Source organism: Solanum stenotomum, chromosome 6, assembly GCF_019186545.1.
Source record: "Solanum stenotomum isolate F172 chromosome 6, ASM1918654v1, whole genome shotgun sequence".
NCBI classification, from domain to species: domain Eukaryota; kingdom Viridiplantae; phylum Streptophyta; class Magnoliopsida; order Solanales; family Solanaceae; genus Solanum; species Solanum stenotomum.
This window is the reverse complement of record NC_064287.1, coordinates 40,737,174-40,756,518: the sequence shown is the minus strand read 5'-3', so window position 1 is coordinate 40,756,518 and position 19,345 is coordinate 40,737,174.

The window sequence follows — 19,345 nt, the reverse complement described above, 5'->3', positions numbered from 1 at the left end:
AGATGGACAAAGTTTTGTTTTAATTATTTATTTAATTAAATAAATAAAATTAAATGGCCAAAAATGTTTCAATTAATTAGTTAATTAACCGAAACGTTTCGATCCGACTCGGATCCGCGCGACCCATTTTATTTGAATTTCCCACCGTTGGAGATGACTGTTCTGAAAGGTTGAAACTTTCAGGAACAGCCATGACCGTTTGAAAGGTTGCAAACTTTCTGAAATGGACGTGTGGTTTCTGAAAGGTTGCAACCTTTCGGAACCAGTTCCTGTTGGCTATAAATACCATTTATTCTTTAGACTTTTTACTTACGAAAATTTCTGATTTCTTCTTCTTCTTCTGCACAAATATTTTTCGTGTACTTTACCACTATTGAGTGGCTCGCTGACATCAGGGTTTTGGGTATCAATACACTAGTGATTGAGATCACTCTATCTTGGGAGGACATATTCCAAATCAAACCTCGGATACTAGAGGGGAATAATTTCCTTAAGGGAACATTGTGCATTCAGTGGTCTTGATCTTTTTCCGTTCTGTCTTTTCCAGATTCAGGTATATTTTACAGATTTGAATTTTTGTGAATTAATGTTTGTTCTTCTGTTCTTCACTGGTTCATTGGAAACTTTGGTAACTTCGTGTTTCTGCAAAGTTTCTGGTAATCAGTATTACTATTTTTTAAAGACAGATTGGCAACAATTATCATAGTTACTATATGTAATTATATTTCATGAGTTACTAAAAAGCTCTATCTATTTGCATACTCTACTTAAATAACGTAACATGTCTCCTGATCAACCTCCTTTTACCAATTTTTTCATGATTTAATCCATCTATAAATAGCAATGTCTATGATATTGTTAGCTACTAATTTTCATTTTCTCCTTCTCTTTTTTATCAATATATCTTCTTCCTTTTTAAATGTTTTTCTTCATTTGGTTCATCATCATGTGGTTAAAATCAAAAGAGATGACATAGAAAAAGTCTCCTCAACTTCCTTTTACCAAATTTTCCATGATTTAATCCAGCTATTAATAACGATACTCTATGGAGTTGTTAGCTACTCATTTTTATTTTCTCCATTTTTTTTATCAATATATCTTCTTCCTTTTAAATGTTTTCCTTCATTTAGATTTTGATTCATCATCATGTGGTTAATAATCAAAAGACATGATTTAGAAAAAGTGATGTGACAATTTATAATCACTTTGATGAAGATTATAGATATATTCTTCAAAATTTTGTTTTATGTCAAACACAAATTCACCATATGAAAAGAAAGTTTGATGACAATGTAAGATTCATCAAAGAGAAATGGTAAACTTAATTTGATCCAAATTCATCAAAGAATGAAGTTTAATGATGCGCGAAGATCATCAAAAGAGATAGTCAAATTAGTTTGATAAAGTAGAAGTTTATATATGTCAAATACAAGATGTTATTACAAAATTTTACACTTTGCGTATGAAAGGCAACAAAAAATGATCAACTTGCCAAAGGAGTCATTGGTCAAATTCTATTTAATTTTTAAAATAAATTTAATTACAATATTTTATTTCTTCAGATCTCATTATTGCCATTTATTTCATTTTCTTAGGTCTCTCTTCAATTTATCAATTATACTTTTTTATTTTTTTAATCTTTTCTCATTTTTTCTTTTATTTTCTAATTAAAGGATTAAAAGAAAAGCAATATTACTATTTATTTTTTCTCAATTTATTTGGCTTTTTACACTCTTTTTTTATTAGTATTTTTTTTATTTTGTTAATTTATTTTGCTTTTTACTCATTTTTGGTTAGTAAATTACTATAAAGTTCACGCATTATTATTTTTAATGAAAGAAACGCGCATTATTATTTTTAATGAAAGAAACGATAATGGGTGTGCTCAATAGTTACAACATTCTCATGTTCCATATTTATGGAATGCTACAGCCTTTTCATATTCCGCCTACGAGAATTCAAACAAAATTCCACAGTACTAAAAGATAATCAATTTATTATATTACTAATAAGAGTTAACAAAATTATGATTTTATGATGCTGGCAAAAATGAATAAAAGGTTATTCCAGAAAATAGAAATCATTCTAATTCTTTTTATCAATTAGAATTGATATTACATGCTATTTTATGGAAGTAAGTGCAAAGCCTTTAGAAAATGAAAGGTTAGAGATTTTTTTTTTATATATAAAACATAGCGTTAACAATAATATAAAGTAGTAAAACTTCATTTAGATTTTAAAAGGAAATTTTCAAATATTTTTAATTTTCAAATATAGTATAAACATAGTTTGTAAATCTATTGAGACTTTTCTGTATCGGTNTTTTATATATAAAACATAGCGTTAACAATAATATAAAGTAGTAAAACTTCATTTAGATTTTAAAAGGAAATTTTCAAATATTTTTAATTTTCAAATATAGTATAAATATAGTTTGTAAATCTATTGAAACTTTTTTGTATCGGTGCGAAGCGCGATTAAATTTACCCTTTATAAAATAATTGTAAATGATGAGAGAGTCTTTAAGTATTCAAAGCCAAAGCCGTGTGCTATGTATGTTGCTACATTTCTCTTGTGAGAAGAATATTAAATACCAGCACTAATACTGCATCATCAATTAGTAGTTTAAACTTTTGGGGTCTTCAATAGTAGACAAATGGGGTGTGTGTTTTTAATGTACGCTTTTAGGCATTGATGCTTGTATTTTATTCTAATTAATATTTTTTTGGTATGTTATTAATATATGTATTAATTATTTAATATTTAATTAATTAGATATTTCACAACATTTTTATTTGTAGGAATAAAATGGTAATTCAACTTTTCACTTTAGAATCTCCCAACTTGAATTAGTGTAGGAATGAAATCATAATCCAACTTGATTTAGTGTCGGGAATTTAAGCTATAATGATCTTGTAATAAATTTGGTTTGAAATATATATTTATACTTCGATGCCTTGTCAGAAAACTAAACAAATCATGTCAAACACTAGTCATCCTGGCTCCTACCATCTTCAGTTCGTTCTTGACTAAAAATGCACTATATATATATATATATATATATATATATATATATATATAAACTTAAACTTAGAAAATCAATAGATCAAATACTTGCAATGCAACAAATTAATGTTACCGACTTTCATTTAATAGGTCTATAATATAATTATTCATCACCACTTAACAAAGGCAAATCTATGAATTCACTTAAGTTACAATAAACAATATATCATAAGTCTCTTTCAATATGAATCTGTCTCTTCCAATTAACTTGGGAATAGAAAAACAATCAATTTACTATATGATAGAAAAACTAACAATAAAAATTATACAAAAATATATATTAATAACACAAATGTAAAATTATTCACTTATGTTAAAAACTAATCAAAGACTTAACCATCATCTTTGGTGAAGTTTTAACATGTAAAACTTGATTAAAGAAAATTTACATTCTTATGGAATTAATTAACATGTAGGATGTTACCCAAAGGAGATTCTTCAAATGATGAATGTGTCTGATCTTACTAGATGCAACTTGTGAGTCATCTTCAGGTACATCCTTAAGAACATTCATCACTTCAAGAATATCATTTGAGTAACAACTACAGACTCATGAAGGCTATTTACATACCAAGGAAAAGGAGTGTGACGGCTAAATGAAATGTAGGGTTTTGAGGGCTAAAGGAAGAAGAAAGAGTGAAGTTTTTATAGAACAAAAAGACATTGCACTACTTAAAAGTTTTTAAATTTACCTCTAAGAACTACATAATTTGTCAATTAGTCCTTCTAAACTTTTGACTAAATGCATACATAGCCCTTTAAATTTAGCATCAAGTGTCAGTTTAATATTTTAGTCCTTTTAATGATTATTCATATATCTTTACATGATAGGTATATGTTTCGTCAACATATATATATATATATATATACTACCTTAAAAGCATGAACTCCCTAACATGAATGTTAAATTACTATATTACCCCAACTTAAAACACCCAATTATTATTATATATTCTATATTTAATATTATATTTATATACACTATATTATATTAAAAGCAAACACCTTTTCACATTGATAGGTAGTAACTTTTCCGAAAGGTTGTGATTTTTTTATAGAGTTGTGACTTTTTCGATGAATTATGACATTTCTGAAAAGTTTTGATTTTTCTGAAAGATTGTGACTTGTCTGAAAAGACACGATAAACATCTTTTCATACTATCCTTTTTTGTCTATAAATAGAGGGGATTTCTCACACTTTTAAACTACGAATTTTGTAAGTTTTCTATTCTTCTACTTATAACAAGGAAGATTGTGAGAGTTGTTCGATTATGCAATTACAATATTTTTTTGTTGGTAAATTAGATAGATCAATAAAAATTGATGCAACAAGGATAATGAAATAACTTAACTTCAAACCAGAAGAGTATCGTGATAATTAATATGCACTCATTTTCATAGCCATAAAATATACATTTGCATTTGCAGCAACTCTTACTTGACAAGAAGTTTAATGATATTCGGTTGCACAATCTACAACTTCGTGTTCAGAATCTGAAAAGTCTCAAACTAATGGAGAAAAAGTATTTGATCAAAAACTTATTTGAAGAATCCAAACTACATTTAATAAGTATTCTTTCGTTTTCAATTTATTTATTGTACTTTTATTTTTATTCAGTCTAATATAGAATGTTCTTTTTTCTTGGGGGTGAGGACGCATCTTTAAGACCACAAAGTTAAAAAACATTTTTATATATTATACATATGATCCTTAAATTAAAAATCTTCTTTATTTTTTAAAATTTCATATCAAATTAAAATTAGACCAATCTATACCTATCTCTTTTTATCTATACTACCTTAAAAGAATAAACTAATAACTTAAATTTTAAATTATAATAATACCCCCAACTTAAAACACCAAAATGTAGTATATCTTCTATATTTTATATTGTATTATATTTATTTATGTGTATTATATTATAATATATTAAGGCAGACAACTTTTCACATTGAAGGGTTGTGACATTTTTGAAGAGTTATAACTTTTTTGATGAGTTGTGACCTTTTTGAAGGACTGTGACTTTTCTATAGGGTTGTGACTTTTCCGAAAAGTTGTGACTTTTCCGAAGGGTTGCAACTTCGAATAGTTGTGACTTTTCCGAAGGGTTGCAACTTTTCTGAAGAGTTATGACTTTTCCTATGAGTTTTGACCTTTCTGAAGGGCTGTGACCTTTCTAAAGGGTTGTGGCTTCTTTTTGATAACGCACCACAAGCAGTTTTTCGTACACTACCCTTTGTTGGCTGTAAAAAGAAGGGATTCATCAAATTTTTAAACTACATTTTTAAAAAATATAATAATAATAATAATTATTATTATTATTATTAAAACACTCAATTTCGTCTATCTTCTATATTTCTATGATAAGAAACAATATGCACATTCTAATACTACACATTTTTAACTATAAATGGACGAGGGTTTTCATATTTTTAAACTACGGTTTTTTATGTTTTCCATTTTTCTCTTCTTAAAACCTAAAGTTTGATTTACAAACGTCGACAATCTCAAAGTTCAGTAAAATTAGGACACTCCGTGATATGAATGTTAAATTAATCTAATACTCCAGCTAAAACATCCAATTTAGTATATCTTCTATATTTTATATCAATATTTTTTTTATATAATATAATATTAAAAGTAAATACACCTACAAAACAATAATAACAAAGTTATGAAATATGGGGAAGGGAGTAGAAAGTTTATTTAAGAGTTGTAACTACGTGATTTTAAGAGTGATTAATTTTTTACTTAGCAATATTCATATTAATTTTAAAAATAGTGTGGTACATGATTTGATTTTCACATGCAACGCACGTGCATCAAAACTAGTATATATATATATATATATATATAATGTGAAATTAGCAATGTCAGTTTTATCGTTTACATTTTAATCATTAAATAAATTCATTAAAGTAGAACTATGCATTTGACACCAAACAAGAAATATATGAAGCTAATTAAGATAATTAATGTAATCTCTCATGGTATGAATATGTCAATAAATTACTACTTGAATAATTAATAAATGTATGATTTGCCTTTAACAAAATTAATAAAAACATGAAGTATATATATTTCTCAAAAACATACAAATAAAGCACAATGAATATCCTTTGTCTTAACATGACTTATTGTAGGAACAGTATTTGATAATGCCTCGTATCCGCTGCAAGAGAATCCACTCTTTGACACATATATTAGACAGTAACACAAGAGACAATTCGCTCTAGTTTTGTAACCAAGCGTAAAGGGATTCATGGACAGAAGTTGCAGGTAAACCCTTGGTTTGCCCTCAACATTGAAGGGTAAAATAGTCCATCAACTAATTATTATGGACATTTTGATAATTTGACTTTAGATTAGGAGCTTCTCATTTATCTTTATAATCTAATTATGTTTTGATCATTTGTGTATTGAACGTATATCACATATTAATCGGCATAAATTTTTCATATATGTATTTCAAGTATAGTGGAGCATAAGTAACCATGGAATATTGGTCTCTTTAATTACTCTATAAGGTTAAGCGGAAAAGAAAATCTAAATAGATTGTTAATACATCTAAATAAAATTATGTATTCACAAATATAATAGGTAGACAATAAACATGTAGACATAAACAAATTGAGAAGGCACAAAAAGTTGAAGCCAAACTACAAAGAAGACAAAAGAATTAAACAAATCCTTGCAAAAATAACTTATCAAAAGTAAAAGGAGAACTTTTAGTTGAAAAAATTATAATAGTATTTGTTAACAACATAATAAAAATTCCATCGACGCTCGATATAAATATTGTATCTTAAAATAATTTTGTGTTGAATAATACAGTCTGATAGTTATCTCTTCACAACTACTTCATCCAACCTCCAACGGCTATAGATATTCTTCCTCTCCCGTTTTTATTATCTTTCCAACAAAAAAAAAAGAATCTAATATGAGGTAATCTTTAACTCTTGTTTGCCTTTATATAGCTCTTTCTTGATTGGCATTTCTCAGGAAAAAAAAAATATCGCGCAATATTAACCTTGAATACATTTGTGGGCATCTGAATGAATTCATTTCACGCTTTATTGCCTCTATTAAACCTTTTCTTTTGGGCTATTTTATAAAAAATATTTATTTAATGGATTAGTATTTATTGAAACGCAAACTTACATTTTAGTACACAAAGTTTTATAATCATTATCAACAGAAAATACAAATACATAGAAGTTGCATAAAGAATATTATGACCAAACAAATGGTAGAGGATTTTAGAAACTATGAAGTCCATAATATCAGAACTTATGAAAGAATGTTAAAATATATACATTAACTCATCAAAATCAAATATCAAAATATAAATAAAATATGAACCGATCATTAGTAAACAAAGATACACTATTTTATCAATATACAATGTTATAAGAGAAAAAGTTGAGGGGAGGGGGGAGATTAACCTAGGATAATGCAGAATGAAGTACTGCTCGAAGTGGAAAAACAATCAATTTTTAGGAGTGAATATTTTTTGACATAAGGAATAAAAATCTTATAATGATCTTATATAGTAATTGGATAATTACACAGAATTTAATTCAGAATGTGAAAACACTATAAAAATATCCCACTGTTGTGGAAGATAATCAATTGAAAATCAGATTAATTTTTTATAAAAAAAATCAAAACTAAAGAATTGAAATGCACAATATGGATTTTAATTAATTCTACATTTATGTTGATATAATAGGACTTTAATTAATTTTTACTATTTATTAAATAGTTAATTAGATTTTAATTTAGTATAGGGGCAAAATGGTATATATATATATATACTAGTTTTTCAATATATGATTACCAATTTAGAAAATGTATATGTTATAGTAAATAGTATTGCTTATTTAAGCGAAGATTTGAATAATTACCTTTGAACAAATTAATATTGCAGATTTTTTTGTGAATGCTCAATGTGGATCATCATATCTCTTATTCACGCGAACCTATGAAGATGATCAATGAAAAATTTTATTAGTTAAATGCAATAATTTATATTTTTACTTCAATTTGATTAGGTTCAATCATGTAATTAGTCGTATCTCACTAATATTATCTTATAGATGATATTTATTGTATATTTTTATTGTAATCTAACCAGTTGTTATTGCATAATCAAAACTTTTGTCATCAGTTTTGATATTCCTCTTAAAATTGCTACATAAAATTGATCATGTGTTAAAATATGTTAGTGGTAGATATCATTCAATATTAATTGGGTTTGTATGACCTTGTCCTTTATTTATCTTCTGTGTTTTGACAAGTAAGTCAGCCATAGTATTTATTAACTTCACTTTTTATTTTTATTTCCTATATTTCATATGATGTTAGCAAATTGTATTATTTATTTTTCATAAAGTAGATAATTAACATAAAAATAAAGTGGAAAATGGAACGGAGTAATAGTATAAAGATAGGTATAACTTATAAACATCCAGATGGTATCTCAATTATAAGCCATTGGGCTACTGTATAAGGTACATTTTATTCATGTATAAAAAGCTACATTAGTTCTACTATATTTGGTAGAAATTTTGTATTAGGTAGAAAAGTTAACATAACTTATAACATGTTTGGTTGATAGGATTTTAAATGTTGTTTAAAAGTTATTCATGTATTAATTATATACAGTGTTTGATTGCGTTTTTTGTAGTCTTACATAATTAATAACAACATAACTTATGAGGAAATCTATGTACAATATGTAGGGTAGAAGGTAGAATAAGTGTTGATTTAGAAGATTTTTAATATTCTTATTAAAATTATGTTGATGCGCTTTTCCAATTCCTTAGTTGCACACATGTCAGAAGTTAAGCATAATGGCCTAATTACTAAGCATATTGCATTACTTCTTTTGGCAGTTGAATTTGGATTAATTGTCATTCTTCAATACTGATAAACGTTGCTGAGAATGTAGGGCATATTTGTTGTCTGTTGTGTGTTTTTTTGGCAGAAAGTATGTAGTGGTCAACTATGACCATTACTTCTACATTGTTCTTCCTCCATTATATCTGGTAACATATGTAATATCTAGACCATTTATCTTCACTTGGTTTAGAATCCGAATTTAAAGATTTGGGTTAAGTTTGAACATAGTAAGAGCAGACCATTAGACTCAGACCTTAGTAAGAGTAACCTCATTCCATACATAGTCCAGCCGTAATTCGGGGACGAATGATCTCAAAAGGGAGATATTGTAACACTCCGAATTTTTTTGATCTAAGACTCGAACCATCCTTCGTAGTGAGTAAGTTTTTACCAAGGAATTTAAATTTTTCTTGAGTGTTCAAATTAGGGCTGGGCATTTGATAATTCGGTTCAGTTTCAATTTTTTTTTTCGATTTTTTCGGTTTTTGATTCTTGCAATAGGTGTACCGAACACCGAACCGAAATAATTCAGTTCGGTTCGGTTTTTGTTATTTAGTTTTTTGTTAAAAAAAATCAAATACCCGGAGGCTGGTCGCCGGTCGGCTCGCTGCCGCTGGTCACTGAAATAAGAAATCGCTGCCGCTGGTCGTTGGTCACTGAAATGAGAAATTGCTAATTTTGAAACATTGAAAAGTTGAAAAATGAAAAGGTAAAAACCTAACCTAATTTTGTATTTTCTTTATAATATTTAATACTAATAATTAATATAATATTAATATATATTATAATCTAATATATTTCGGTTTAACCGAAATATCCAAATATACAAAAGTACATACCGAAAACCGAACTGAAATACCAAAAATACGAAAAGATATACCGAAAACCGAAATACCGAAACCGAAATATAAAAAAATTTGGTTCAGTTCGGTATTTCGGTTTTTCGGTATTTATACCCAGCCCTAGTTAAGATCACTAGATGTACCACCTTGACTTTCAAGAAGAACTAAAGTGAGTTCATTCAAGTCATTCCTAAGTTCCTTTAAGTTTTGGGTCAACTTCAAATAACCATAACTCTTAGTACATAATTCGTTAGGTGGGCTACAAGGTATTCAATGAAAGGTCTTTGAATTATTTTTTCAATGTCACCGAGTTTGCTAAATTTCAAGCTCTGAGTAAAATGTTACGAATGATTTACTAACGATACTCAAACTTGGCAGCAGCTCCGCAATGGCTCCGCGTTACGGAGCCAATACGGACCTCACTGCCTGGTGAAAAATTATTCCAACTCCCACCTCGTTTTATTTATTTCTTAAAGGGTATTTTAGTCCTAAAAACCCTTAGGAGGTCAACTAAATTTCCCTAAACGTGTAGAAAATCCAATTTTCCTAAATCAAACCCTCTCATCCACTCCAAAAATTCTAACGCTCAAGGAATTCAAGAAACGCTAAGGCTAGGGTTCTTCTTCAAGGATTTTCCTTCAAGTTCTTCAAGAAGATGGTTCTTTCAGGTATGTAAGCTTCCATAGTGTTGGGTTGTTCACCCACACGCCAATCATATTAATTTCAGCATTAAATTCATTCTAGAAAGTTGAAAGTATGATGTTATTGAATTATGTTCTCGAAATTGGCTTTAGTTCTTGAGATTAGATGAGATTGGTGAGTTCATGGTGAAATCATGTCGATTTTAGAGTGGTATATGAATATGTTCTTGTATCCTTTTGCTGGGTATCTAAATCTAAAGAGGGATTGCGAAAAAGCATCAAATTTAGGCGAATTGGGGTTAGAAAATGAAGAAGGAAAAAGTCGGGTGAATGTGACAACCCAGTCCGCGTCACGGACATGCCTCCCCATTTCACAAAAAATTTTTGAGCGGAGCGGAGCGGTCACGGACCGTTCTACCTCAAAAGTTATTTCGCGACCAAATATTAAAATTTATCTCCGCATCGCAGACTTGCATGCTTCCAGAAAGTGATTTCTTGATTGATTCTCATGTTTAACTATCTAAAAGCACTCCTAAACATCCTGAGATCTTTCCTATCAAAAATCACAACCTTGAATTCATAAATCAGATTGAAGGTAGAGTTAAGAGTTGAGTTTTTGAGAATTCTTTCGAACACTCTAAGAAAGTCTCTTTGAGTCCTTTTGTGGAGTTTTCTACCACTTCTAGTAACTTGTTTCAAGACTCAAGTAAGTGAGCATGAGAGTGAGGAGAATGTATTCATGAGTCTACTTTGTCATCATGAGATCTTTCATATCATGAACCATAACTCTTGAATTTATAATTCACATTCAAGAGAGAGTTAGGAGTAGAGTTCAAGAAAGTCTTTGAGTTCAATTGTGAATCCTTTGAGATCCATCATCTATTTGAGTTAAGTTTTGGAGTAAGTAAGTATGAGAATGAGAGGAGTCGTATACATGGGTTCCTTATTGATATTTTTGACCCTTTAGTCTAGTCGTTCATGCCCATAACTTCCGTATGAACTCCATCAGTTGAGTACCTTTGAGATGAGTAGTACCATTGAAGTTCTTGAGTTCCAAGTATTGAGTTCTACCTATGGTTATTGAAAACCTTGCATTGAGTTGTTCACGTGCATAATTCGACATGAACCATATTTTAAGAAGTCTTTTACAAACGTTTAACTTTGTTTTAAGACTTAAGCTTTGAGTTGAGTAAAGAATAAGAGTAAAGTTCATTTTTTTAAAAAAATAATGTACGGGAACTAAGTATTACCAAGAGTAAATGTTTTCACATTTAAGATGAGAGAAAACTGAGATTTCCAAAAGAGTTTTGAGCAGTTTGAGTAACATCTCTTTTAAGAGAAAGATTTTTGAGTAATTATCTCCAATCAAAGAAAAAGTTATGTTTTTAAACATATGAGCTGAGTAATTTGGGAGTAATATTGAGCACTGATATGGGGATGAGTTTGAGTTCAGATAACTCACGTCTCCATAAACCATGTAGTCATCATGGGTAGAAAGGATCATAAGTTTTAGATGATTCCATAGTGTTTTTTAGCACAAGTGGATCCACTTTGTTAAGGCGTTCTATATGACAGTTCTGGCAGCGTGAGCAAGAAGTTGTATCATCACTTAGGCTCATAGTGGTAGTTGTCGGTTAGAGAAAATCCCACGTAGTTATATTATATTTTATTATATATAAATTGAGTTTTTATTGTATTCTTCAATACACTGAGTTGATTCTACTGTTTTAAAAACTTTCCATATATTGCATGTGTATTGTTGCTTTATATTGAGTTGAGTATCCAGAGTTGAGCGTCCAAAGTTGAGTACCCAGAGTCTAGTATCATATCTTTGAATTGAGTATCTAATCTCTGAGTTGAGTATCTTATCGTTGAGTACTTCTGAGTTGAGTAAGTTTGAGTAGTTTTGAGTATCCTATAGTATTCCTTGAGTTGAGTAAGTTTGAAAAGAGGTAAATATGTTTCCTTTTTATCAAGTCCAAGATTATGTTTATGTTTTAGAATTTCCCTTACATGATCGTACATTCCACATACTGAGCCATTTGGCCAGCATCCTTTCATGATGCAGATACAGGTATTCAGGGTCATCAACAGGAGCTTCATTGATACAACATGAAGTTCGAGTTAGCTATGGTGAGCCTCCTTGCTTCCGTAGGGTTCCAGTTTTACTTTCAGTTATATCAATTGTTAAGAGGTCGTGGGTCTTGCCCCGACTTCATCTTTGTCAGTTAGAGGCTTCATAGATAGACAATAGAGTTTCAGAAGTCTGTTCATTTATTTTGTTAAATGTTTTAAAGACTTAAGTTGCCCATTTTGGGGTGAGTTGAATATATTATATTATTCAGAGTTTTCTTTTGAGTTAAAGCTTGTATTCAAGTTTTTCATGAATTTTTATTCAGTTTTAAGCTTTGTATGCTTGAGTTAGTCTTCCGCTTGTAGTCAGTCAGGATGAAGGTTCGCTTGGGGACCAACAATGGTTCTCGAGTGTCGGCCACGTCCAGGGTGTAGACTCGGATAATGAAAAACTTGGTATCAGAGCACTAAGTTCAAGTGTCTTAGAGTGTCTATGAAGTCGTGTCAGTAGGGTCTTGTTTATGGTTGGAGGGTCCCACTTCTATAAACGAGGGACTACAGACATTTAAAGAAAGTTTCCCTTATTTCATACTCTTAATCGTGTAATGGAGCTATGTCATAGAGACGTATTCTAACTCGTGCGTTCTCATATTCATTCAACTGCCCCTCATACTAGAGGTAGTTGAAAAGCAAAGTCAGTCTTTTATCAAATGAGTTACTCTTAACAAAATCTTGAAGTCATGAGACTCCAAAGGGGCTTGAGAGAAGCCCATGAGTGAGTTAAGTGTTGTGTTTCAGAGTAATGCCTTCATATGAATCGTGCATTTGATATCCAAGATAGCCTTTGAGCTAAGTTTTTAAGCACTAGTCTCAAATCACAGAAAGAACTATGTTCTTTTAAAATATAAAGAGCTAGTATATATTGGGAGTAGTATTGAGCACCGATATAGGGGAGGGTTCAGAAAACCCCAAGCCGCCATAAACCATGTAGCCATCATGGGTAGAAAAAAGGTCATACTTTTTGGATGAATCCTTTTCATATAGACTAGTGGATCCACTTAGTAGTTCAGGTCCTATGCCCATGGCAAGGTATAGGATGTGCTGGCAACGTGAGGTAGATCGTTGTATCATCACTATAGCTCTTAGGTGATGCTTGTCGGTTAGAGAAACTCCCACAGAAGTTATTGTATTTTTATATACACAGTTATTTGTATTTTTACATACATTTCAGAGTTATGTTGTATCCTTGCATACACATAGAGTTGACAACATGTTTTTAAACAATTTGTTTCTTTATATTGCACTTGTTTTAAATTGCTTTATATTGAAATAAGTTCAGTCATATTGAGTTGAGTACCCAGATTCAAATATCATATCTTTGAGTTGAGTATCTTATCTCTGAGTTGAGTATCTTATCCTCTGAGTTGAGTAAGTTGAGTAGTTTTGAGTATCCTTGAGTATTCCTTGAGTTGAGTAAGTTTGAGAAAAGGTAAGTATGTTTCCTTTTTATCAAGTTTCAAGCTTATGTTTAAGCTTTAGAATTCCTCTTGCGTGCTCGTACATTCCACGTACTGAGCCATTTGGCTTGCATCCTCTCATGATGCAGATACAGGTATTCAGGATCATCACCAGGAGCTTCGTTGATACATCTGAGAGTTCGAGTTAGCTATGGTGAGCTTCCTTGCTTCCGAAGGATTTCATTTACCTTTCAGTTATATCAGTTGTTAGGATGTCGTGGGTCTTGTCCCGACTTCCATCTTTATTAGTGAGAGGCCTCATAGATAGTTAGTCTAGCTGAGAGGTCTATATAATTTATTTTATTAAATGTTTTAAAGACTTAAGTTGCCTATTTTATGGTGAGTTGAATAATTTATTTTTCTTCAAAGTTTTCTTTTAAGTTAAAGCTTGTATTTAAGTTTCATGAATTTTATTCAATTTTAAGCTTTTGCATGCTTGAGTTAGTCTTCCGCTTGTAGTCAGCCAGGATGAGGGTTCGCTTGGGGATCAGCAATGGTCTTCAAGTGTCGGCCACGTCCTGGGTGTAGACTTGGGTCGTGACAGTCAGAATTGATGTTCCATTGCATTTACGTAGTGGGAGAAACATTACTAGACATAACAATACTACTACCTCAAGTAGTGAAAGTGATGTTGGGCAAATTAAAGAACACTACATGAAAAGTAGTTAATATTTCATTACCGAAAGGTTTTGAGGAAAATATTAAGACTCAAGAACATGAAAGTGTGACTATTGTAGTAATACTTAGTCTTAGTGGGAGAATCATAACAAAGATTGATTGATTTTGTATGTTTAAAAGGACTTTCATGATAGACCTCTGAAGATCTAATACAAAAACAATAAGTTACGACTCAGCATTACTAGACGAAGTTGCATAAGGAAACAACTCGGTAAGATCCTTTTGATAAGAAATATAAAAGGAATATATGTGAAAGTTGGAAATGCATTGTTAACAATCTAAGTGGGAGATTGTTAAGATATATACTATTAATCATGTGTTTAAAAATAGTATTCTAATAATTTTCAAGGTTAAATATCTTAGTGGGAGATTGCTAGGGTATATTCTATTAACCATGAATTTAGATATAGTACATTATAACAATCGTGATGGTTAAAAGTCTAAGTGGAAGATTGTTGGGATATATACTATTAACCACGTGTCACTACTAAAAAACTGCTTAAAAACGACAGACAGAAAAGCGACGGACGGCGTCGCTCCAAAAAGCGACGCCTTTTGAAACACTGTCCGTCGCTTTTTAATAAAAAAATTAGTTTTTAAATTATTTTACAAAAAGCGACGAACGGCATCTCTTAGTCCGTCGTTTTTTTTCTCGGATATTTGCGCCAAATATATAAATAATTAATAATTATTTATTTAATATATATGGCGACGCCGTCCGTCGCTTTTATTAAAAATAATTATATATAAATTAAAAATTAACGACGATGTCGTCTCTTTTAATTTATTTTATTTTATTAATAATTTTTTTATTATAGCGACGGACGACATCTTTATGTCCGTCGCTTGTTGGTCAAAATATATGGTCAACTACTTTTAAAAAGCGACGGACAGTGTCTCTTAGTCCGTCGGTTTTTGGTCAAAATGTTGGTCAACTATATTTAAAAAAAGCGACGTACTTAGAGACGCTGTCCGTTGCTTTTTATTAAATATCTGAAAGATAGATCGCGATTTTCTTATTTTCCTCTCTCTCTCTTCACTCTTATTCTCTCCCTTCTCTCTATATCGATCTCCTTCCTCGTCGCCGGTCGTCGTCCTCTCTCAATGCTGCCCTTCCCCATCGCATGTCGTCGTCGCTGCAGTGCTGCTACCTCTCCTTGTTAAGGTTAGGGTTAAATTTTAGTTTTTTTCAATTCTAGTGATTATAATTGATTGTTTGTTAGTATATTATTGTTTTTGTTTGTTGGGTTGTGTTATTCAATTGTTAATTTGATTTGTTTATTGTTATTTAGGTATAGATAATTGAAGATTTTTATTTTAGGGATTTTTTTAAAAAAAATGGGCATTTTTAAATTGGGCATTGTTAGTTAGTGAAGAATTAGCATTTTTGTATTTTAGGACTAGTTTAAACTTGAGAATATGTAATTTGAAGTTGAAATGGGATTTTTTTGGATTTGATTTTAGGACTAGTTAGTAAAGTGTTAATTTGAAGTTAGAAATTAGTAATTGAAGTGTTATGAGTAGATGATGAATGTTTGAATGTCATGAATTTAGATGATGAATGTTTGAATGTCATGAACTTAGAACTTAGAACTTGAAATTAGAACTTGAACTTGAATTTAGAACTTGAACTTGAGATTAAAACTTGAACTTGAATTTAGAACTTGAACTTGAACTTAGAATTTGAACGTGAACTTAGAACTTGAACTTGAAATTAGAACTTGAACTTGAATTTACAACTTGAACTTGAACTTAGAATTTGAACTTGAACTTAGAACTTGAACTTGAAATTAGAACTTGAACTTAGAATTTGAATTTGAACTTAGAACTTGAACTTGAAATTAGAACTTGAACTTGAACTTAGAACTTGAACTTGAAATTAGAACTTGAACTTGAACTTAGAACATGAACTTAGAATTTGAAGTTGAACTTAGACTTGAACTTGAAATTAGAACTTGAACTTGGAACTAATTAGCTTGAATATATAACTAATTAATTTTCGAAATTAGATATGAACTTGAATTGAAAACTTTAACTTATTAAAACTTGAATATATATATATATATATATATATATATATATATAAACTAATATTCTTGGATTTGAAGTTTATATTTAACTAATTTTAGAACTTTTCGTGCTAGGCAATTGGGGAAGCTCAACATCTAAAAAAAGTTGATACAAGACTATAGGAGATAAGGTTGGTGCTTCTAAATTTCTAAAGTTCAAGTACAATTGTTTTCAATAATGTGTTTGTGTCCATCTAGTATTGATACGTAGCTTTAATGTTGTGATAATTTCTTTGTGTCCATCGATTATTTATTAAGCATAAGTACCAACACTAGTTGATCCTATTGATGATAAAATTGATTTTCTTGCAAGATCGATTTGTGTCCATCTAGTGTTGAAAATTAGTTTTAAATTTAAAAATAATATATTTGTTAAGCATAAGTACCAACACTAGTTGATCCTATTGATGACAAAATTGTTTTTCTTGCAAGATCGATTTGTGTCCATCTAGTGTTGACAGTTAGATTTAAAAAGTTGTTTAGTTGGTGGATTTAGTTGTTGTATTAAGTCAAAACTAAACTAGTTAAAGTTGTTATGTTGTTTAAATAAGTTAAAATAAATAATGTGATTTAGTTAATTGGTGGATTTAGTTTTTTGAATTAAGTCAATACTAAACTAGTTAAAGTTATAAAGTTGCTAAGTTGTTTAAATAAGTTAAATTAAATAATGTGGTTATGTTGATGGATTTAGTTGTTGTATTAAGTCAAAACTAAACTAGTTAAAGTTGTTATGTTGTATAAATAAGTTAATATAAATAATGTGATTTAGTTAATTGGTGGATTTAGTTGTTTGAATTAAGTCAATACTAAACTAGTTAAAGTTATAAAGTTGTTAAGTTGTTTAAATAAGTTAAATTAAATCATGTGGTTTTGTTGATAGGTTTAGGTGTTGGAATTAAGTCAAAACTAAACTAGTTCAAGTTAAAAAGTTGTTATGTTGTTTAAATAAGTTAAAATAAATAATGTGGTTTAGTTGGTTGATTTAGTTGTTGTACTAAGTCAAAACTAAACTAGTTAAAGTTGTTAAGTTGTTTAAATAAGTTAACATAAATAATGTGATTTTGTTGATAAATTTAGTTGTTGAATTAAGTCAAAACTAAACTAGTTCGAGTTAAAAAGTTGTTAAGTTGTTTAAGTAAGTTAAAATAAATAATGTTGTTTTGTCGATGGATTTAGTTGTTGGAATTAAGTCAAAACTAAACTAGTTCAAGTTAAAAAGTTGTTAAGTTGTTTAAATAAGTTAAAATAAATAATGTGGTTTAGTTGGTGGATTTAGTTGTTGTATTAAATCAAAACTAAACTAGTTAAAATTGTTAAGTTGTTTAAATAAGTTAAAATAGTGAATATAGTTATGATATGTATATATATATATATATATATATATATATTGGTGTCAATTTTTATATTTAATATGCATAATGACTTTCATCAGTACGACGCTGAGAATCTAGATAGTTTGGTCCAATTGACACCTGAACTTTCCACCCAGATTTGGAAAGAAAAAGTGGTAAGGGGGACACACAAGGGTAGAGTCTATGGTCTAGACTCTCGAAACGATGTAAGACGACTCCAGTCAGGCTTAGAAGGAATTGGATCGTCACTTCAAGTCGAGGCACTTGACGGTGTTCAGATTGCTACTATGTCGGCTAAAATAACTAAGCTTACCGTCACACCCCAAATCTGGATGTGATGGCACGTGTTCATTTTCCACCGGACACGTCAGCCTAACCCAACCACAACGATAGAGAAGTAGAAATACGAGAATAAAAGATAATAAATAAGCGGAAGACTTTAATTAAGACTCAACACTACCCAGAATTTGGTTGTCACATGTACAAACCTCTAAATATAGAATTCGAATAAAAATAAACAAGTCTCAGAGTATAGTTCTCGAATAGAACAAAACTGAAATTAAAGATAACTCAAGGGCACGTCTGGAATGAACCGCTACCTCTCGAGTATGTCCCGAAGCTCAATCTGTTAAAGAAACTACTAAGCCGAATCTGAGAGAGAGCTATCAACCTACACAATTGTGTAGAAGCAAGGGTGAGTACCGAAAACCACATGTACTCGCAAGTAACTCTAAACTAAGCAAAACTAGCAGATAGAAACAACTCCTTTCAATTCCAACCGAACCACCGAAACTTCAATCCAGCAGTAAACCAACCAACCTATACTAAACAGGTCATATTCAACAGCCAGAACCAACAGTATATCCTCATCAACCTCAGGTCAACAAATAAGAGCAAGTAGATCAAATTCCACATAAGAAGGGTAAACCGATACAATCCACACATCACAGACAAAGATAAGGCAAATGCGATGCAAAATGCAATAATAATGTCATGTAGTCGTGATGCATGTTTGTCCTACGATACACATCTGTTGAAATAATCAGTCCGTGCTGAATACTCAAATCAGAACCCATGGGGCCACACATGGACCATGTATCACCGCCGGAACCAGATCCCATCGGCATCCAAATCGCTAGCCGGAGCTAGTCCATCTCATATATCTCTAGCCGGAGCTAGTCTCAACTGTGTCTCATATCCAT